At 39.6% G+C, this 12,565-nt stretch overlaps 1 long non-coding RNA gene across 1 annotated transcript; it reads right to left on the minus strand.

Annotated features, from left to right (window-relative positions):
* Window positions 1–10,211: 10,211 nt before the first annotated feature.
* LOC140685716 (uncharacterized) lies at window positions 10,212–12,267 on the minus strand. The gene is made up of 2 exons (XR_012059084.1): window positions 11,647–12,267; window positions 10,212–10,608 (listed from the first exon to the last, which is right to left on the minus strand). It is a non-coding gene; the product is annotated as an uncharacterized lncRNA (long non-coding RNA).
* Between the last annotated feature and the right edge of the window lie 298 nt (window positions 12,268–12,565).

A 12,565-nucleotide genomic window follows, 5' to 3' on the forward strand; every position in this document is an offset into this window, starting at 1 on the left:
GCTAGCAGAGAGTGAGAAACTCCCAGGGACCATGGTCCTAGGAGGTGCCCTTCCCACATCTTTACTTCCAGGAATCACACCAGATTCTCATGGTGAAGATTTAAGGAAGGTGTTCCCCCAGCTCTGACAGGAGAGAGGTAGTCATTGTGAAATATCTTCTCCACAGCAGAGGACTCCTCTTCAGTGGAAAAGAATTTGCCAGAATCTTATCCCAGTGGTGGGAAGGGCATTTCATTCAATCAAGCCCCAGGTATATTTCCTGTCTCACCTATGGGGGAAAACCCAGTCATCAAGGGTCAAAGCTTCAAGGAAGTAAGTTGGGGATGTTGCATCCAAGGAAGAAAGTAGGAAGCAAGGGCAAAAAGAAAAAGCTAAGCTAATGGGAAAAACATTTGTGAAGGTCACAGCCCAGGGACAGGACCCACTAAAACACTGGGATTCAATCATAAGATTATAGTTGTGATTATACAGATATAATCCCATCCTTCACCACTACCACCCCACCAACAGGGCTGCAGTTCAAAAAACAATGGATTGCAGCTGAAAGAGCTGCAGAATCCAGACTTTCTGTGTGAGCGGTGGGGGTGGGGGTCAACAGGGGAGGAGAAAACAATGACACTGAAGGAACAGGAAGCCTCTGGCGCCCACAGCAAGAGCAGATTTCAAACACAGCCTAACTCCTAGCCAGATGAACCTAAAACCTAGCGCCATAGCCCTATTTATGTTAGTTCCCATTACCTGTTAATAACATCCAGCTTTCAACACAAAAATTACCAGGCATACAAGAGGCAAGAAAAAGCACAATCTGAAAAGACAAAGCAACCACAGAACCAGAGGTATACAGTCGACCCTTCATATCTGCTGATGCCAAACTCACAGATATGAAGGGCCAACTGTATTCACTGCACCACACCATTTTATGGAAGGGACTTCATATCCATAGATTTCTGTATCTGCACGCTCTCCTGGAACCAGTCCCCAGCTGACACCGAGGGGCAACTGTATATGACCTAGATGCTGGAATTGTCAGACCAGGCATTTAAAATAGCTACAATTGCTATGGTAATGTCTCTAAGAGAAAACGTAGCCAATATACAAGAAGAGATGGGCCATGTAAGCCAGCTGGAAACTCTAAGAAAGAATAAAAAGAAAATGCTGTAAACGAAGAACATTGTAAAGGGAACGAAGGCTATTTTGATGGGCTCATCCGTTGATGCAACATAGACAAGGTATTAGGGAAGTTGAAGGTAGGTCAATAAAAGACTCCTAAACTGAAGTACAGAGAGAAAAAAGAATTGGGGGACAAAAAGAAACAGAATATCCCCAAATGATGGGGCAATTTCAGTGGCGTTACATATGTTCAATTGGTATACCAGAAAATAGAGAATTGTGCAGAACAGCACATTGGCATAATAATGGCGAGAATTTTTGAAAATGGATAATAAACACTAAACCACAGATCCAGGAATGTCAGAGAACACTCAGTGGGATAAAGACCCAGCCCCCTACCCACCCCCAATACCATGGCATATCAGATTCAGATTACAGAAACCAAAGACAAAGGGAAAATCTCCAAAAAAGCCAGAGGGAGGGAAAATAACTTACTCTCAGAGAAGCAAGGATAATTGTAGCATTTTTTATTACAACAAAGAGTAAGTTTTTTTCAATCCAAAGGGTAAAATTATAGCAAAGGATAAGAATTATAGAATTACAAGAATTACCCTGATTTCTCATCAGAATCAGTATAAGCAAAAGACTGTGAAGTGAAATATTAAATTTTTGAAAGATAAAAAAGAAGCAGATACTAACTACTATGTATAAAATAAATAAGGTCCTGCTGTATAGCACAGGGAACTATTCAATATCTTGCAATAGCTTATAATGAAAAATAATATGAAAAGAAATATATAGAAAGGTGTATAACCGAATCACTATGCTGTATACCGGAAACTAACACAACATTGTAAACCGACTATGCTTCAATTAAAAAGAATCAATTCTATACAGGCAAATTACCCGTTAAAAGTGAAGGATAGAATAGGATATTTTATATGCTTCAAACAAGGCGCAGATAATACATATTAAGATGTTGCTTGGAAGGGGCACCTATGAATGTTGTAGCCATGTTGTGCACTTAAGTACACTGGCCTTGATGAAGCCCAAGATACAAAGAATGTGAGAGCCAGGCCTATCCCTGCAGCCCCTACAAACTGCACTATGCATGGAATAGCCCTATGTTTAGGCTTCATGCTCTATAAAATAATTTATTTTTTCTTTGATTGAGTCACTTGAGTCAGTTTGTTTGTGACTAAAGGCTTCCTTACTAATATGTTTTTCTAAATTTTTTCTAAACATTTTCCATTTTCATAATTTAAATTAACTTCACCAGTTATTCTTAGATTTATTTTTGTATTCTCTAACTTCGGAAGTTGTGTATGAAATAAATTTTCTTTCATGCTTCTATATTTAATAATGAAAATTGAACTCTAAGTGCAGCTTTGGTTATACCATATTTTGATGTTTTTAAGTCTCATCATTAAAAGTGTTCTTTATTATTTAGGATTGTGTGTGTGTATCACATGTATGTATGTATGTTTAAATATTTTTGTCTGAGTAAATATTTTTTACAATATTGATACCCTTTTTCGGTCTTACTGGATTCTGGTCTAAAAAAGTGTAGCCTGTTGAATTATTTCTTTTGACAATTAAAGATATTTTCTTTGTGCCTAATCTATGATTAATAGTTTGTCCAAAGAATGTACTCACTTAATAATACATAAAGTTTAAGGTCTTTTTTTTTAAGTAAAGGATAAATAAAAACCTTCTCAGATTTACAAAGACTGAACAAATTCATACTTAGCAGATCTATCTTATAAGAAATGTTTAAAAAATTCTTCAGGAAGGAGAAAAATTATGTAAGTCAGAAACTGGAATCTACATAAACAAAGGATGTTGTTAAAAATAATACAATAAAGAAAGAAAAAATAAAATCATGTATTTTTCCTTTGCTTAATTATTCTAAAAGGTAACTGTCTAAAGCAATATTAGAACAATCTGCTGAGTGAGTATAGCATATGGATAAGTCAAAAGTGGCAACAATGATGTAACAGATGAAAAAAACAGTATTGAAGCCCTGGTTTAAGGCACCTCCATGACATGCGATTTTTTTTTAAATTGAAGTATAGTTGGTTTACAATGTTGTGTTCATTTCTGGTACACAGCGTAAGGATTCAGTTATATATGTATATTTCTTTTCATATTATTTTTCATTATAGGCTGTTACAAGATATTGAGTATGGTCCCCCTGCTATACTGTAGGAACTTGTTTATCTATTTTAGATGTAGTACTTTGTATCTGCTAATTCCAAACTCCTAATTTATCCCTCCCCCTCCCCCTTTCACCTTTGGTAACCATAGTTTGGTTTCTACACCTGTGAGTCTGTTTCTATTTTGTAAATAAGTTCATTTGTGCCTTTTTTTAAGATTCCACATACAAGTGATACCATATGGTATTTTTTTCTCTCTTTCTGGCTTGCTTCACTTAGAATGATGACCTCCAGTTCTATCCATGTTGCTGTAAATGGCATTACTTTATTCTTTTTTATGTCTGAGTAGTAGTCCATTGTGTGTGTGAATATATATGTTATATATATATGCATATATACATACACATATATACCACATCTTCTTTATCCAGTCATCTGTCAATGGACATAGTTTGCTTCCATGTCTTGGCTATATAAATAGTGCTGCTATAAACACTGGGGTATTTTTTCAAATTAGAGTTTTCTCCAGGTATGTGCCCAGGAGTGGGATTGCTGGATCATATGGCAAGTCTATTTCAGTTTTCTGAGGAATCTCCATACTGTTTTCCACAGTGGCTGCACCAAACTGCATTCCCACCAACAGTGTGGGAGGGTTCCCTTTTCCCCATACCCTCCCCAGCATTTATCTTTTGTGGACTTTTGAATGATGGCCATTTTGACTGGTGCAAGGTGATATTTCACTGTAGTTTTGATTTGCATTTCTCTGGTAATTCGTAATATGAGCATTTTTTCACATGCCTATTGGCCATTTGCATGTCTTCACTGGAGAAATGTTTGTTTAGGTCTTCGCCCATTTTTGGGTTGAATTGTTTTGTTGTTGTTGTTGTTATTGAGTTGAATGAGCTCTTTGTATATTTTGGAAACTAAGACCTTATCAGTCCCATTGCTTGCAAGTGTTTTTCACATTCCATAGTTTGCCTTTTCATTTTGTTTATAGTTTCCTTTGATGTGCAAAATCATATAAGTTTAGTTAGGACCCATTTGTTTATTTTTACTTCTCTCGCCTTGGTAGACTGCCCTAGGAGAACACTAAGGATTTGTGTATGTCAGAGGATGTTTCACCTATGTTTTCTTCTAAGAGGTTTATAGTGTCTCATCTTATGTTTAAGTCTGTAAGCCATTTTGAGCTTATTTTTATGTATGGTGTGAGGGAGTGTTCTAGCTTCACTGATTTATATGGAGCTGTCCAGCTTTCCCAATACCATTTGCTGAAGAGACTGTCTTTACCCCATTGTGTATTCTTGTCTCCTTTGTCAAAGATTAATTGACCATAGGTGTGTGGGTTTATTTCTGGGCTCTCTATTCTGTTCCATCAATCCATATGTCTGGTTTTATGCTGATACCATGCTATTTTGATTACTGTAGCTCTATAGTATTGTCTGAGGTCTGGGAGGGTTATTCCTCCAGCTTTGTTCTTTTTCTTCAGTATTGCTTTGGAAATTCTGGGTCTTTTGTGGTTTCATATAAATTTTAGGGTTATTTGTTCTAGTTTTGTGAAAAATGTCCTAGGTAATTTGGTAGGGATTGCATTAAATCTGTAGATTACTTTGTATAGTATGACCATTTTAACAATATTAATTCTTCCAATCCAAGAGCATAGAATATCTTTTCATTTCTTTAAATCATCTTTAATGTCCTTAAATCAGTGTTTATAGTTCTCAGTGTATAAGTCTTTCACCTCCTTGATCAGATTTATTACTAAGAGGCCTTTTTTGATGAGATTTTAAAAGTGTTTTTTAAAGTTTCCTTTTCTGATATTTCATTGTTAGTGTAAAGAAATGCAACAGATTTCTATATGTTAATCTTGTATCCTGCAACCTTGCTGAATTTTTTTATCACAACCTTGCTGTGTAGAGCCTTTAGGATTTTTTTTATATAAAGTATCATGTCATCTGCATATAGTGACAATTTTACCTGTTCTCTTCCAATTTAGATCTTTTTAATTTCTTTTTCTTGTCTGATTGGTAAGGCTGGGACTTCCAATACTATGTTGAATGGAAGTGGTGAGAGTGAGTATCCCTGTCTGATTCTAGATTTTAGTGGGAAGGCTTTCAACTTTTCACCACTGAGTATTACACTGGCTGTGAACTTGTCACAAATAGATTTATTATGTTAAGACATGTTCCCTTTATACCCATTTTGGTTAAGAGCTTTTTATCATGAATGGATGCTGAATTTTATCAGTTGCTTTTTCTGCATCTATTGAGATAATCATGTGTTTTTTTGTCCTTTCTTTTGTTGATGTGGTATATTATATTGATTGATTTGCATTTGTTGAACCATTCTTGTGTTCCTGGGATGAACTCCACTTGATCATGATGTATAGTCTGTTTTATGTATTGTTGGATCCAGTTTGCTACTATTTTGTTGAGAATTTTGCATCTTTGTTTATCAAAGATATTGGCCTGTAATTTTCTTTTTTGGTGGTGTCTTTGTCTGGTTTGTATCAGGGTGATGGTGGCTTCATAGAATGAGCTTAGTGTTCCCTCCTCTTCAATCTTTTGGAAGAGTTTGAGAAGGATTGGTGTAAGTTCTTCTTCGTATGTTTGGTAGAATTCCCCAGTGAAGCTATCAGTCTTGGATTTCTGTTTGCAGGGAGTTTTTTTTTTTTTAATTATTATTATTTCACTTCTAGTGATCAGTCTGTTTGAATGATCTATTTCTTCTTGATTCAGTTTTGGTAGACTGTATATGTCTAAAAACTTATCCATTTCTTCCAATTTGTTGCCATATAATTTTTCATAGTGTTCTCTTAATGGGTTTTTGGATTTCTGTTGTGTTGATTGTAGTTTCTCCTCTTCTATCTCATATTTGTTATTTGTGTCCCTCTCTTTTCTTTTTGCTGAACCTGGCCAGAGTTTTGTGGATTTTGTTTACTCTTTCAAAAAACCAGCTCTTGATTTGATTAATTTTTTTCTATTGTGTTTTAATCTCTATTTTATTTATTTCCTCCCTGATCTTTATTATTTGTTTCATTCTACTAACTTTAGGTTTTGTTTATTTTTCTTTTTCTAATTCTTTTAGGTGGTTGGCTAGGTTGTCTATTTAAGATTGTTCTTGTTTTTTGAGGAAGGCTTGTATCACTATGAACTTCCCTCTTAGGACTGCTTTTGCTGCATCCCATAGATTTTGTGTGGTCATAACATGTGATATTTAAAAGCAGACTTAAATTAGTAATAAGTATACATTGTAAACTATAGACCAACAAATAAAATAATTTTAAAGAAATAATATTAATACAATAAGAAAAGGGAAATTTGAAATAAAATAATTAAAATAAGGAAAGGCAGAAAAAGAGGAAAAACAAGCAAAAAACTGCAATGATTACAAAACAGTTGTAAACATGGTAGATATTGATCTGACCATATCAATATTTATTTTAAATGTCTATAAGCTAAATACATCAATTAAAAGACAGATTATAAAAATAGGGAACAAAAAAGATCCAGCTTTATGCTGACAGATGAAAAGTAGAGGGAAGGAGAAAGCTATCCCACTAATATTAATTAAAAGAAAACTGGGAGCAGCTACATTAACTTTAGACAAGAAAGACTGCTCTTCAGGAGAAGAAAGTTATCAGGGGCGAGGGGAGACATTATATTAACCTAGATGCCTAATATCATTATTTATCAAACAAATAAAAATTGAGAACACAGTGAGACATCACCACACACCCACCAGAATGGAATGAATTTGCAGAAGTTTTAAATGAATCTCAGCCCTTAGCTCAACTTTTTGTAGCACCTCAGCAAACCCTAAGTAAGATTTGTGTGTGTGTGTGTGCGGGGTTGGGGGAGAGGGGATTCAATTAATTCCTACAATTGCAAAGTGAATTTTGGCATTTGGAAATTTAATTATGTGAATAGAAAAATATAAATCTTAAACATTTCCTTGAACTCAAAATTTTATTTCTTCCAGGTGATGTAAGTATGACCTTTCAAAGCAGCAACTTTGGCTTTTCTTGTATGGTTCACATTGGGTAAGAATAGATTTCCAGAACCCAAATCATTGTCCTAAAGTACTCTTGATAAAACTTACCTGGTCTTCCTGAGATTTTCCCCCCTAATCTTTCTTATGGTATTTTCCCCTAATCAAGCCTATTACTGCTGAGTTAGTTAGATGTTCGTCTCTGGGAGCCTGTGAAAACATCGAAGCTGATTTATCTTACTTCTCCTCTTTCTTCAGGTCTCCATTTCAGAATCTCATACTCTTCTAAATGTAGTAATACAGAAATTAACTTCTTCAGTTTGTAGGTTTTATTAAGTAGAGTTTGTATATTCTGTTTGAAGTTTTTAAAGGATTAGTGGAACCTTTGACATATTTCTCTAATAGAGACAAAACTATGTGTTCATTTATATGATCCTTGATTGAATGGATTGAATTTGTATGTACCCTTGTTACTTTGTAGAAAAAATTTCCCATCTGTGATTTAAAGTGGACCTGAGCCATCAGCCCAGGTTCTGGGGCAAGATGAAAAGACTCCCTGTACAATACGTATTTGAGGAAGGCGACATAGAATGCAGTCTCCTAGGACCCTCTCACTCCACTCTGCCCAGGTTCCCAATAGCTGTGACGTTCCTCTTGAAGCCTCCTGACCTCATCTTGGGGAGGGAAAGTCATGTAACACACACAGACACAGCACACACACGTACACACCCCTCACACATGATGTGTGATGTGTACGCACACACCCCCCCCACATACAGTCATTCACTAGAATGAAGAGAAACAAAGTTTTACCACTGTCTTGACACTTTCCCCTTAAATGTCTTCATTGCCCTCTAACCTTTAGAATGTCAAGGTGATCATAATACAGGCGGAAAAGCGTGCTACATTAGGGTGGGGGGGCGCCCGAGGAAACACTCATTAGACCAGAAGCAGCATCTCTAGAATAGAAGGGCTTTGCTTGGAAAGCTTGAAAAGGTTCCCACCTCAGAAAGGCTGACAGGGCAAAGGCCAGAAGCGACTTCCTGCAGCTCTGCAGAAAAGCTGGCCAGGGTGTCAAGTAAGCCAGGCCCCCTGGTTCTGGAATCACAGGATGTGAGTGTGAGTCCCCGCCAGCCACTTTCTAGCAGCTAACCCTCTGGGAGTCTCCATCTCCTCGCCCGTGAAATGACTCATGAGGACGGAATGAGACAGAGTGCGCAAAGTGGGCTGTAAAACTCGGCCCCGCACCAAGCGCTGTCGACCGATGTTTATCGGGGGAAACACCAAGAGTGAGCGATCAGAGGAAGGGGTTTTGCAGTGCAGCCGACAGAAATGAAGGCACAGGATCCGCGAGGGAGGTTGACGTGAATCGCGTCCAGAGAGGGTACTCAGCGTGATGACTAAGGAGCTATCTTTTCATAATTTGAACAAGGGAGTGATTTAAAGGCCTGACACCGCTTTGAACCTTGTATGGCCCTTTTGGAGGCGAGAATATTCTGAGGATAAAGTCACCAAAGGTCGGTACAAAAATGCCCAGCCTTCTGTCTGTGCCAAGCACACACGTGGAGGCCGGCCCGCGGGGTCTGCCCCAGGGAGAGGACAGCGGTGCGTGGTCGGGCGCAGCCTGATGCTTCTTAGCTTTCCTCGCTTTTCTTAGGAAGAACTTCAGTGATTGATTCCATCCCAGCTCTGTCAGAGTCCCGAGGGTCCCCTTCTAGGTAAAAGCGTTTTCCCCTGCTGGTCATAGACCACACGTTCAGTCAACGCATCCTAAATATTCACGGAGTGAGTCCCCTAGGGGCATTCTTAGGGGGGAAAAGTATGTGTTGGCAAGGGAATTATTCCAAATTGTGGAGCATATTACAAGATGCATATGCATATCAGAACACTCCGCTTTTCCAGCTCTCCTTGAGGAAGCTAATTTTCCTCTGAAATGAACTACACTGGGAAAATGCTACAATGCTGCCTTCCTTGAGGAGACACTCAGCGGTGGGTTTCTGCTTGTCTTCTTGGCCTGCTGCTCTTCGTCAGCATGAAGGAACTGAGGCTGCCTGGCGGAACACAGGCATTCAAGGAAAGCATGTCCTGCTGGTGCCTGTCGGTGTCCTTTTGCATAGATGATCACGGCATAGATTGGAATGGATAAAGGAAAGATTTTATTTCAGTTTTTTTTTTAATGTGGAGGAATAATGGATTTTTTTTATCATTTTTCTCCAAATTCTGAAATGGATTGTCTTTAAAGCTCAAAGGAAACATTATGATCACAGTTGTTTAATACAAAGGATCTGGGCTTCCAAAGAATGCGTACAGATCAGCGTGTGATCATGTAACACGTCATATTTTCTCTACATTATTTTGGCAAATGTGGTCCTGGTGGCCTCACCTAGCTGATGATGTAACAAATCTAGAGAACAAGAGGGATGCCTTCACAGACAAGAAGACAGAGGCTCCAGGCGGAGGCACTTCCCACGGATACGTCTAACCCTGAGAGTGCTGGGTGGAAAGTAACACAAAGTTAAATACTGTACAAAAAATGATGTGAGAACTCAAGCATGAGCCCAGCAATCAAATACAGCATTTTTAAAAACAGAAACTAAGATTTACTGATAAACGACTCCATGTCAGGCACACATTTTACCGTCTTACTAAATATTCACAGCAATGCTATGATTATCACCCTCTATAACTTCTAAGACTCAGAAGAGGGTAGGAACGGATGCATACGCATTAAGTAGAATAAAAACTGCGTACCTGTGATACTACGCCCTGCCACTGAATGGATGCTGGGGAATTACTTCCGTAACTCGACAAAAGGCAGGATGGTTGTATATGGATGGTTGTATATTGGCATGGGGGTCCCCTAGGTTATGAAGGCAAAACACTTGACCCAATGGGCTTTATATTCTGAAAGGGCATTTTCATAGAGAAGGCAGATTTTTACACACATACACGCACACGCACGTCTGTAAGGTTTAATTTGCTGTTCCCCAGTGACCAATGATGATAAGTGTCTTCTCATATGCTTATTTGCCATCTATTTTTTTTGCAAACATTTTCCGCCAGAGTAAGTCTTTTTTTCATTCTATTAAAAGAGTCTACACATCAAATTGGAAAGAACTGACATTGAAACATTGCTAAGCCTCCCAATCCGGAATATGAGGCGTGGCTTGGATGTTCTCATCGGAGGTTGACGGTTCTCCACGTGCAGCTCCTGCTGTGTTTTGTGAGATACATACCACCGTCATTTTTTCCTTTCTTCTTGTTCTCCTTTTTTTAAGGGTGGGGGATGTTCTTGTGTGTCTGTGACTTCAAGGTCTTCCAGGTCCTTCTTGTTATTTCTGTGCCTCCCTAAGAACTTTTAAAAAAATAGAGTCTGTGTCTTGCACTTTTTTTCGGGTCTAAGCCACTGTTAATACACAGGGGTCCTGTTCATGGGATGGTGAAGTGCGGAGAGAGGAGGCAGCTAAAATTATATCATTAAACCTAAGAATTTCAGTGGGTCCACGTCCCAGGGCTGTGACCGTCACAGAGTTTCTTAGCTTTGCTTATCTCGTGTGTGAGACGAGAAGGTTGAGGTGGGAAATGTCCTTTCCTCCAGGCTGGGGTAAGGTTCTGGTAAAGACTTTTCCCTCAAGGACAAAGCCCTGCTCACATTTCAAAATAGTTACTTTGCTCTCCCTTCACCAGAGACACAAGAGGATGTTCCTCTGCCCTTCAGTGTGCGAACCTGATGGCCTTCCTGTAGTAAGCCCCGCAGGCTGCTGCTCCCGGCAGCTCCTCACCCGCACGCTAGTCCGTACACAGACCCCAGCAATTCCTCACCATCACCACGTGAGTGCTGCTGGCAGTGCAGGGCTCCTGTGACTTCCGCCCCAGGTAAGCAGAGCTCAGTGGCGCTCTCTCTAAATACACCTGCGTGGAGTGAGGGCCTTCCCTTTAGTCTCAGTTCCCCAATTGTTCATTCTTAGCTCAAAAAAAAATTTTTGTTGTAAAGATGATGGTAACAACTTTCAAGATCTTTACATTTTGAAGCAGAAACTAAGAGTCCTGGATACATTTTTGAAGGCGAAAAATATCCAGGCTCCCTGTCAGGCTGACTAGGAAGGTGAAGAAAACTATATTTGTTGGGAGTTTTTTAGCGGCTGATGATCAAAAGTTGTCTTCGCCACAAATACAATATTTTTGGTTTAAAACATTACCTGGTGTTAGAAAAACAGTCTGTTACACGTACTTCTGAGGCTGGTTTTGAATTCAGAGCCCCAAGCCGTCAAGCGGACATTATTTCCATTACAAAGTAGCACAGTAAATACTGTGGGACTCTGGGTTCAAAATGGCTTTGCCCTTCAGGATTACCCAAGGGAAATCTTGAGAAAAACAGATTCTAAATGGGTACCTGTAACAGCGCTGTGTTGTAGACACACCCTTGGTTCCAAGGACGATGCCATGCAGCCTTCAGCAGCTCTTGGGTTTGGAATGTCCTCCCAGCTGCCCTTTGGAGCCCGCTTATTGCAAGTCACTGACATCATCCTACAGTCCCTGGGGAATGCCAAGGTGGTGGCAAGCTTTGGGAATGAACACTTAGTGAAGGTGACTTATGCTCGAGCCTATTCGTGTATGGAGCGATGGGACAAATGGATCTAGATTTTAATCTGGATTCTGGACAAAGATGCAATTCCTTTGCCTTCACTTGCATCTGTAAATTGAGCCTGGGAGTGACAGCCTTGGAACGCCCATGGAGCTCAGCCCCACGTATGTACCTAAGTGTCCAGTCCGTGTGAGCTCATTGTTTGAGTTCTTGCCGCTGCCTCGTGGTTTGGTAAAATTTCTACCAAGTAGTGCAAACATAGCTTCTGACGAACGACCCCTGGGAGATATCCAGAGTTGATGTTGCCCGTGTATCTAACCAGTCGTGGTGATCTCATGGCCAGTGACCACAAAGAGTCGCTGATACAAAGGATAAGTTCTGACCAGCTGAGCTCCCGAGGCCTCTTGTCTTGTCTATGAAGTTGTTCTTCTCCGCCTCGGTCATGTTCTCCATAAATGTTTCTCTGTGTGCTGAATGCTGCTGATACAATGGTGACTAAGACAGACATGGACCCGCTCTCCCAAAGCTGAGGGTCTACAGAGGAGGCTGAATTTGAACTCTCCCATCCCAGCAGTATTAACTGGAGTGCATGTTGTGGAGTGGGGGGAACACAGTGTGAGGCAGGGGGTTGGGGGTTGAGGAAATGAGGACCAGGAACAAGCTGGGGGCAGGGAGGCTTCCCAGAAGACGTTACATTGACCCGGAGATGCTGAAGGGTGGGAGAGGA

Source organism: Vicugna pacos, chromosome 1 (assembly GCF_048564905.1).
Source record: "Vicugna pacos chromosome 1, VicPac4, whole genome shotgun sequence".
Lineage (NCBI taxonomy): Eukaryota > Metazoa > Chordata > Mammalia > Artiodactyla > Camelidae > Vicugna > Vicugna pacos.